Source organism: Vicia villosa, linkage group LG2, assembly GCF_029867415.1.
Source record: "Vicia villosa cultivar HV-30 ecotype Madison, WI linkage group LG2, Vvil1.0, whole genome shotgun sequence".
Classification (NCBI taxonomy): Eukaryota; Viridiplantae; Streptophyta; class Magnoliopsida; order Fabales; family Fabaceae; genus Vicia; species Vicia villosa.
In genome coordinates this window covers 27,981,642-27,992,786 of record NC_081181.1, presented here as the reverse complement: position 1 = coordinate 27,992,786, position 11,145 = coordinate 27,981,642, and the positions used below count along the sequence as shown (strand labels likewise).

Sequence of the window (11,145 nt, the reverse complement as noted above, 5' to 3'; positions counted from 1 at the left end):
TAGGTGATATCTACTATAATATAATGGTATAAAAACCCTAACAATGGAGGTCAATCCTAATTGTCAGTCATAAATCAATCCAGTTGGTCCGACGAGGAAAGCATTAAAAACCTTATACCATTAAATTGAATGTAAAAGAGAAACATGTTATTGAAATTCGGAATTCAAAATCATCACAAATGTTAATCAGGGACACCCCCTAGCATTGGGGGGTTTAGCTACTCATATCATCCAAAGAAATTACAAAGATATCAAATAAAGACATTACAATAGAGATGATGAACTTTGATCTTCAATGGCTTCCGCTCATGAGAGTTCTCCGTTCTTCTCCAATTGCATAGGCTTCTTCTCTCAATCCTCCAATTCTTCGTGTGGCAAAAAGATCCCTAATTCATCTTGGAAACCCTCCTAAATAGTGCAGACTCACTTAAGTTGGTTGGAATTTCCAAAAACACCCCTGCAGGCCAACCACTGAACTAAATAATAAAAATCACTGAAATCAGCGTCATCACCCAACACGGGCCGTGTTGTGCAACACGGGCACCCGTGTTGGTCCCCTGTAATATTTATTTTTCAACTTTGGTCCCAGACTTAGCAACACGGGTCGTGTTGAGCAACACGGGCACCCGTGTTGCACCACTGTTTTCCATTCTTTCCACACTTTGTTCCAGCGCTCTTCCTGACACGGCCCGTGTTAAGCAACACGGCCACCCGTGTCAGGCCTCCTGTAGCATGTTTTCTGAACTTCCTCAAAACTTCCGAGTTTAGCACTGCTTTACTCCGATTTCTTCATAAGAACCTGAAAACATTAAAACATACAACCAAAGCATAAAATGACGAATAAAGAAATAAAACACTCAATAACAAAACTTAAACATACTTAAAAACAACGATAAAACTATGTGTGAAAACCACTGATCATAATGCAATATAATTGGTCTCATCTCTATTTCTTTATTTATTCAATATGCTATATTCTAAATGTTTAAGGATTTTATTTTCGTTGGTACAATATAATTCACATTAAGATATAAAAAAAACCCGTGCGGACGCACAGGTCTTCTACTAGTATATATATATATACACACACACACACACACACACACACACACACACACACACACTATTTTTTAATAATTTATTGAGAAAAGAGGTGATGCACTAACAGTGTAAAATATTTTTACACAGTCAACCAATTACGGCCATGTATTTAATTAAACTATTCTTTTATTTAAAAAACATTCAATGACATGGCAGATTGATGATCTTCTATTGGATGACAGTGTAAAATTATACATATTATTGAATTAAACCACATCGAATTTAGATCAAAGTTAAAAAAAATTTCTTAAATTTTAGTCACACCCAAATAAGAATTTTAAGTTTATCGGATAATTACTCTAGTGATAACATATTTCTTCCAAATAATCTTGTACATTTCATACTCCCAATCTAAACCACTTCTCCAATTCGAACCTCATGCTTATGGGATATGCACATTATGGATTCTCCCTCTAAATTCCAGTCACTCTAGGCTGGGTCCCTACTCGGGCAGGAAGTAACCCACCCCAACTTAATCCATACGCGAGAAAGGGCTAGACCGAATTAATCTAGATGGGTCAGGTCGAGAAGGTCAGTCTAAGATCATATTCAACTCACATTTAATTGTTATCCATCTTCGCATAGAAAAAGTATTCAAGTCACATAAATAGCCATACATGGTTGACTTCAGACAAAAAGGAAAAGGGCTTTATTTCCATTAATTGCCCTAAGGTAGACAAGAAAATATTGACTATAATGGCAAATAAAATGGTCAATAAGGACCCATGATATTAGAGACCCTATATTAACCAACGATCATCACACTTAGGGGACAAACTTTTCATATCCTTCATACACTCAAATAGACATTGCAACTCATACTGGTGTAACACCAGTGAAGTTATCACACTAAGGGAGGCATAGAGGTGTCATGAAAGAATGGCCTGTAACACCCTTCTAAATCCCCCGGTAAAATAATATAATATAATCAGAGTAATAACACATCAAGGATGTTACAATTATTAAATAAATAAAACATCAAAGTCGATTGTCATGCTTTTATTAAAATTAACCAAACTTCAACATGTGTTCATCACAGCGGAAACTTATTTCAAACAATGTTAGGAGCATATCCAAACAGCTCATCAATACATAATCCATAAACAAAATAACAACATAGTATCTCAAGTAACGCTAAGACTAATCGATCCCAGTGTTACAATCAGAGCATGACTCGACACGAACTACGGGCTAGCTTATAAGCTATCTTCACCCAATCACACGCCGCTACATCCTTAATCTGAAATCATCAAAGTAAGGGTGAGTTTCATTCGAATTAATAACCATTATACAATCATAAGCAATAGAATATCATAGCAATTATCATCCACTCATCATACATACAATCAGAATTATTATAACAAGCAAGCAACAGTGTATAAACATCATCTATCACACCACACAATCATTCAGTCATATCATAATATAATGCAATGAATGAACTGACACTAATGCATGTGGTACCATCCATGGGATAAACCCATCCAACTGATCTTTTTCATCACCGAGATACAGTTTTAACCAGCACAAATTCCACACAATGGGAATTATGCCCACCATTTTGATCCATTTCATCACCGGGATCCATCACCGAAAATGTATGCCAATGAATGCAACATATAACATGCTTACAACATCACCAATTCGATGTAACACACCGTTTCATTATCATCACCAAATCATCACCGATAAGCATGTATATATTCTTAGCATTCATACAAACATAACACACGCATACACGAAAGTCATCACCCAATAAATACATAATCATAGATAAACAACTTGGACTTTACATCCATACTACCTATTCATCATATAGGCCTTTAACTCAGCTTCACACTGCTCAAAACGGCATATAAATCGGGTATTTGGATCAAAAGTTATGAGTTTTCAAAGATAAAACATTTTTAGAAAAGTGCTGCAGGAACGGGGTTGTCCCTACGTGGGAACCGGTTCCTGGCAGCTTCAAAAGTCTCGTCTCTGGTTTTTACTATGGGGAACCGGGTTGTCCCTACATGGGAACCGGTTCCCAGCTACCCAGAATCCATATTTCTCTGTTTTTACAAGGGGGAACCGGTTCGTCCCACATGGGAACCGGTTCCTACGTACCTGCACAGCAAAAATCACCATTTTGACAGCTTTTACCCTATCCCATAACCCCAATTTCAGGTACATACGAACATAGCACACAAATATCATTGTTTTTCACACAATTACACATTTCAAATAGGTTATTGACATGTATTAACATCATATGTCACAAGTATCAACAGAATCATGTCAATTCATACAAGATTATCAAAAACCTAACAAATTCCCAACCCGACACGTACGAATGAACTAAACAATAATCCTAATCTATCCTACTACCTACAATCGCATAAGGATTACTAACCCGAAGAATCCCCCCTTACCTCAGAGTCGGATCTTCGAAGTTCTTCTCCCCCTTTGGCTCTTCTCACTTTCACGTGTTCTTCAGTTCCAAAATCTGCTTCTACTGCTTCTGCTTCTCTTTTTCCCAATTTCCTTTATTTTATGAAAAATAAAATAAAACATTCTTAATGGGCTTGCTTAGTTAACACCCCCCCTTCTACTAACTATCACACTCAGCCCAACACCATATTTTTTATTATTTTCCAAATAATTCCCACAGATTATTATTTCTAATAATTTAATTAATAAAATAATTAAATTAATACACCAGAATTAACGGGGTGTTACATGGCCCCCTCCCATGAATGAGGCATATGAAGGTCCAGGTGGGGCTGAAGGAGGAGTCAATAATCTGAAACGGTCAATTACACTGGAGAGAAAACTATATATGATCAAGGAAGCTAGAATCTGGAAGCTCACGGTCCTACGGGAGTAAGTGGTCTTCGGATCCTGTCCTATGATAGTAGTGGTCTCCAACACGTTCCCAGAAAAGGTGAGTCGTCCTAGGGCCGGGTCAAACCCCCAAGACGTGTCACTCCATGCTCCAGGGAAGGTGAAGTCCGTCACCCTCGATGGTGGTGTCTCCCCGTGTCCCGGGTGCGTCATAATCTATTGGCGTATAGCCCACACAATCCACTAAAAGGGTCATCAATCCAAAAATAACAAATATACAACAGCGGAGCAATAAGCATAAACAGAGGATACATTATACATGGTTAAAGATCTCATTCTAACACATGTATAAAAACATTTACAGATAATAATACATATAGAAAAATTAAGACTCATTCCTAATGCAATGTCTATATGTTGATGCACATGATTCCGGAATATCAATCCCTCTGCAAAGGGTCGTGATATCGCTTCAGGATTCAGCACCACTAAGGTGATAGGTATCTACCCATCAATCAGACTCAATGATCCACTACGGGATAAGGCGGTTCCCTCTTGGACACGCACCCCGTGCCACCTCTCTGGTGTGCAGCTCGTGACTCCTCTCCGGTAGCCATGTAACCATGAAATGTATGAGCATACCGTTCCCCATATATGCTTTTCAATCATATGGGTGACATCACCATAAATAATCACTTATCTCATGCATCAAAATTCATACAAATATATTTATATTACATTTACTCACCTTCACAATTAGTCACTTTCAAAATAAACACGTAAGAAGATGCAGAGTAGATATAAATATATATATATATATATATATATATATATATATATATATATATATATATATATATATATATATATTTGAGGGAAGTATATAAAAATAGAGAGATGCCCTTACAGTTATGAGAGTCGTAGAATTGATGTTTTGTTTGGAATTGGTTGGCGGGTCGTGCACCTTTATCCAAGACGAACTAAATTAGAACAACTAGTATAGAATGAACTCGTACGTTGTAAACTTTGTCGATATCTAATTTATCATTTTATTATTACTACTTAAATTATAGTTTTCTTTTAAAAAAAATAAAATCCTAAATGTCCATCCATTTAATGTTTAACCCATTTTTTTCTACATGTAAAATAATCAGGCAGGTGTGGTTTCCTCGCATACGAGAATACGAGATGTATTTCATTTGAGTTATTCACAACATAACTCAGAATAAAAACTTGATACTATACTCATGTATGGTAATCACTAATTCTAAATTAGTAATCTTCATTCCTTATATTATAAATTATGTGTGGTGTTGCCATATGTATCCAATATTATTTAGGATTTGGTGTTCCTTTCATCATAAGTGCATGTTGTGTCACATTTGTGTCAGGTTCATGATGAAATGACTATAGCTTCAAATAATATGTGTATAAATAAATGGATAGACTAATCAATATCCATTTCATCCTTTGAAAATGGTTTAACGAAGCAAAATCATACAATACCTACGAAAAATCAAGTTCAAAGGAAAAATATTTCTTACACAACTTCAATTTCAACTAACTGAACAATAAGGTTGTAAAAATAACTTAAAGTATGAGTCTTTTGTTTTTTTTTTATATAAACTAGTAATTAATTTCAATTAATTAATTAAATGGTAATAAAATTTTATTGGAATTTATTAAAGAAAAAAAACAAGGTTTTAGCAATTATATATAACAAGTATATAAATTTAAAGAAGAGTAAGAGGTCTTACTTAAGTGTAGAGATGAATTAGATAGTGTTTTTTTTCTTTTCAAATTAGAGAAGTATTAGAACAAGTGGAGAGAGATAAGACTATACTAAGATTTCCTAGTTCTTTCTTGTTCTGGTATGTGAAAATGAATGTGAGAGTACTATATTTATTATCAAATCACATGGTGTTTTCTTATGATATTTATCTCCAGCTATACACTTGCCGAGTTAATAATTATGACTGGTCACTTCTCAATTAATAGTGTAATCATTATTATGTTAGAACAAGATTTGTTCTGATCAATATTCTTAGTTTTGATGATAACAAGTATATGAATTTTGTATGAGATAATGTGGTACTCTAATTCTATGCAATTTCCATTTTAGGAATTATATAAAGAGTATGCACAAAATCAGCGCAAGAAGCACTGACTCAGAAGGTTCAGCATGCAACATCAGAACATGGTCTGGCAAGACATCAGAAGATGGTCAAGCAGAATCAGAACATGGGTCTATGGAAGCATCAGAAGAACTTGAGATCAGAAGCACAAGCACTGAAGTTCTCATGGTATCACGCTCAGAAGCACTTCAAGGTCAGAAGACAAGAAGATGCTCTGCACCAAGCTGTTTGACTCTGATGACACTCAAACGTTGTTTACACAAACATCAGATCAGAAGCAAGTACTAGACTGGCAGGCTACGCTGACTGACAAAAGGAACGTTAGAAGCTATTAAAGGCAACGTCAGTAGACACAGCGAAAACAAGGCTCGAGGTAGTTGACAAAAGAGTGAAACATTAAATGCAATGCTGTACGGAATACGCAAAGCATTAAATGCTCCCAACGGTCATCTTCTCAAGTGCCTATAAATATGAAGTTCTGATGAGAAGCAAGGTTACACACACACACAGACGACTAATGAACTCTGAACCAACTTGCTCAAACGCTGTTCAAATTCAAAAGCTCTCAAACTTCATCATCAAGCTTACTACATTGCTGTTGTAATATCTTAGTGAGATTTAAGCTTAAACTTAAGAGAAAATCACAGTTGTGATAATAGCTTTGTAAGAAGCATTGTAACTCTTAAAAGAATTTGTTTACATTAATTGTAAGTTCTAGAGTGATCAGGTTGTTGATCAGTATACTCTAGCAAGTCTTAGAAGTTGTCTAAGCAGTTTGTTCCTAGAGTGATCAGGTTGTGATCAGGATACTCTAGAAGACTTAGCAGTTGGCTAAGTGGAAAGCCATTGTAATCAAGTGTGATTAGTGGATTAAATCCTCAGGTGAGGTAAATCACTCCAAGGGGGTGGACTGGAGTAGTTTAGTTAACAACGAACCAGGATAAAAATCAGTGTGCAAATTGTTTTTATCTTACAAGTTTTAAAGCTACACTTATTCAAACCCCCCCTTTCTAAGTGTTTTTCTATCCTTCAATTGGCATCAGAGAGCCGGTTCTAAGGTGCAAGCACTTAACCGTGTTTAGAAAAGATTCAGGAAGAGAAAAACGCTTCAGTAAAAGATGGCTGGTGAAATTCCAACAAACACATCTACATCTACATCTGGCTCTGCTGAGCAATACAATGGAAATGGTAACAATGGTTATACTAGACCACCAGTATTTGATGGTGAAAACTTTGAATACTGGAAAGATAAACTGGAAAGTTACTTCCTTGGTCTAGATTGTGACTTATGGGATCTTCTGGTGGATGGTTACAAACATCCAGTGAACGCTACTGGCGTAAGGATTACAAGACAAGAAATGAATGATGATCAAAAGAAGCTTTTCAAAAATCATCATAAATGTAGGACTGTTTTGCTGAATGCTATCTCTCATGCTGAGTATGAGAAGATATCTAACAGGGAAACTACCCATGATATATATGAGTCATTGAAAATGACCCATGAAGGAAATTCTCAAGTCAAGGAGACCAAAGCTCTTGCTCTAATCCAGAAATATGAAGCCTTCAAGATGGAGGACGATGAAGATATTGAGAAGATGTTCTCAAGATTTCAAACGCTAACTGCTGGATTAAGAGTTCTGGACAAAGGTTACACCAAGGCTGATCATGTAAAGAAGATCATCAGAAGCTTACCCAGAAGATGGGGTCCAATGGTGACTGCATTCAAGATTGCAAAGAATCTGAATGAGGTTTCTTTGGAAGAGCTAATCAGTGCCTTGAGAAGCCATGAGATAGAGCTTAATGCAAATGAGCCTCAGAAGAAAGGTAAGTCTATTGCATTAAAATCTAATATTAAAAAATGCACTAACGCTTTTCAGGCTGAAGAAGTAGATTCTGAAGAATCAGAATCAGAAGAAGAAGATGAACTGTCCATGATCTCCGGAAGGGTAAACCAACTCTGGAAGAGCAAACAAAGGAAGTTCAAAAGCTTCAGAAGTTCAAAGAAGTTTGAACGAGGAGAATCTTCTGGTGGCAGAAGATCTGACAAGAAGAAGGTCGTCTGCTATGAGTGCAATGAGCCTGGACACTTCAAGAATGAATGTCCAAAACTTCAGAAGGAGAATCCCAAGAAGAAGTTTCATAAGAAGAAAGGTCTTATGGCAACATGGGACGATTCTGAATCAGAATCAGAATCAGACTCTGAAGGAGAGCAAGCCAACTTTGCACTGATGGCTACAGTGGATGACGGATTAGAATCTACATCAGAATCAGATTCTGAAGAGGTATTCTTTGAACTATCTAGAGAAGAGTTAGTTTCCAGTTTAACTGAACTTCTGGAACTCAAGGCTCATCTTAGTATCAAATACAAAAAGCTGAAAAAGCAATTTGAATTTGAAACTAAGAAGCTGGAAGTGGAAAATTCTGAACTGAAGGAAAAAGTTTTAAAATTATCCAAAGATAGTGGATCTCCTTCAGAATCAGAAAAATCCATTCCTAGTCTCAATCATATTCTGAAAGAATATGACTCGAGCTTCAAAAAGTTCCTATCTAGAAGTATTGGCAGAAGTCATTTAGCTTCTATGATTTATGGTGTTTCTGGAAACAAAAGGTTTGGTTTTGGCTATGAGGGTGATACCTCACATAAATTTGAACCTGTTGATGATTTGAAAATCACATACAAGCCATTGTATGATCAGTTCAAATATGGCCACTCACATGATATCAAGCTCACATCACATGCACAGAGTTTTAACACAACACACACCAAGAAGCATGTGACACAACCTAAAAGATATCATGCTGACAAACCCAAAGAATATCATGTTGTTCCTCCTGTTACTTATCATGCTAAACCCAAGTTCAATCAGAACTTGAGGAAAACTAACAAGAAAGGACCCAAGAAATTGTGGATACCTAAGGAGAAGATAATTTCTGTTGCAGATATCCTTAGCAGCAAAGAAGGCAAAGCACAAAATGTCATGGTACCTGGACTCTGGGTGCTCGCGACACATGACGGGAAGAAGGTCTATGTTCCAAGACCTGGTGCTTAAGTCTGGTGGAGAAGTCAAGTTTGGAGGAGATCAGAAGGGCAAGATTATTGGCTCTGGAACCATAAGTACTGGTAACTCTCCTTCCATAACTAATGTACTTCTTGTAGAAGGATTAACGCATAACTTATTGTCCATAAGTCAATTAAGTGACAATGGTTATGATATAATCTTCAACCAAAAGTCTTGCAAGGCTGTAAATCAGAAGGATGGCTCAATCCTATTTACAGGCAAGAGAAAGAATAACATCTATAAGATTGATCTTTCAGATCTTGAAAAGCAGAAGGTGACTTGCCTTATGTCTGTTTCTGAAGAGCAATGGGTCTGGCACAGAAGATTAGGACATGCTAGTTTGAGAAAGATTTCTCAGATTAATAAACTAAATCTGGTCAGAGGACTCCCAAATCTGAAATATAAATCAGATGCTCTTTGTGAAGCATGTCAGAAGGGCAAGTTCTCCAAACTTGCATTCAAATCTAAGAATGTTGTCTCTTCCTCAAGGCCGTTAGAATTTCTGCACATTGATCTGTTTGGACCAGTCAAAACAGCATCTGTCAGAGGGAAGAAATATGGATTAGTCATCGTAGATGATTATAGCCGCTGGACATGGGTAAAGTTCTTAAAACACAAGGATGAGTCTCATACAGTGTTTTTTTGAATTCTGCACTCAGATCCAATCTGAGAAGGAGTGCAAAATCATAAAGGTCAGAAGTGATCATGGTGGCGAATTTAAGAACAGATTCTTTGAGGAGTTCTTCAAAGAAAATGGTATTGCCCATGATTTCTCTTGCCCTAGAACTCCACAGCAAAATGGAGTTGTAGAGCGAAAGAATAGGACTCTGCAAGAAATGGCCAGAACCATGATCAATGAGACCAATATGGCTAAGCACTTCTGGGCAGAAGCAATAAACACTGCATGTTATATTCAGAATAGAATCTCTATAAGACCTATTCTAAATAAGACTCCTTATGAATTGTGGAAGAACAGAAAGCCCAACATTTCATATTTTCATCCGTTTGGATGTGTGTGTTTTATTCTGAATACTAAAGATCATCTTGGTAAGTTTGATTCTAAGGCACAAAAATGTTTTCTTCTTGGATATTCTGAACGCTCTAAAGGCTACAGAGTATACAATACTGAAACACTGATTGTAGAAGAATCAATCAATATCAGGTTTGATGATAAGCTTGGTCTTGAAAAACTAAAGCAGTTTGAGAATTTTGCAGATATAGATATTGACATATCAGAAGTTGTAGAACCAAGAAGCAAAGCTCCAGAAGCTGAAAGTCTAAGAAGCAAAGAATCGGAAGATCAAGTTGCTGCATCTTTAGAGAATCTCAGAATTTCTGAAGAGCCAACAGTCAGAAGATCTTCTAGACTCACCTCTGCTCACTCAAAAGATGTGATCCTTGGAAAGAAAGATGATCCCATCAGAACAAGAGCATTCCTTAAGAACAATGCAGAATGTCAATTAGGTCTTGTTTCTTTGATCGAGCCAACTTCTGTTGATCAAGCTCTAGAAGATCCAGACCGGATAATTTCCATGCAAGAAGAACTAAATCTGTTTACAAGGAATGACGTATGAGATTTGATTCCTAGACCTTCAGAAGTAGTGATCAGAATCAGAAGTTGAAAAGCTCTATCCAATGCTACACAACTGTTATCAAGAGCATTCTGATGGTGAACACGTGTATGTACGGTTGGTAAAAGCGTGAGTTAATCTGATGGGACGCCGCCCTAGGTAACTGTGTTAAATCATTTCATTTACCACGATCTCTCATCTATCGTCACTCATCATTTAATGCAATTGATTTCATTTGATTCTGTAACTGTTCATTCTCATAACTTCATTTCATTCTATCGCTACCGCGAAAAATGGATCAGAGTCGCCACTAATATATTTATCCCCTCGCGGGAAAGGAATACCAGGAAACCTAACTCGAACAAGAACAAGGTCTTTCGACCAGAGAATAGGGCACGGGAGTCGGTTACGCAAGGGGAAGGTGCTAGCACCCCTCACGCCCATCGTACTCGA

The 11,145-nt window shown here is 36.9% G+C and overlaps 1 long non-coding RNA gene across 1 annotated transcript; it reads right to left on the bottom strand.

Annotated features, from left to right (window-relative positions):
• Nucleotides 1-2,068: 2,068 nt before the first annotated feature.
• Nucleotides 2,069-3,626, bottom strand: LOC131646039 (uncharacterized). Its single transcript, XR_009297266.1, has 2 exons — nt 3,516-3,626; nt 2,069-2,341 (listed from the first exon to the last, which is right to left on the bottom strand). It is a non-coding gene; the product is annotated as an uncharacterized LOC131646039 (long non-coding RNA).
• Between the last annotated feature and the right edge of the window lie 7,519 nt (nt 3,627-11,145).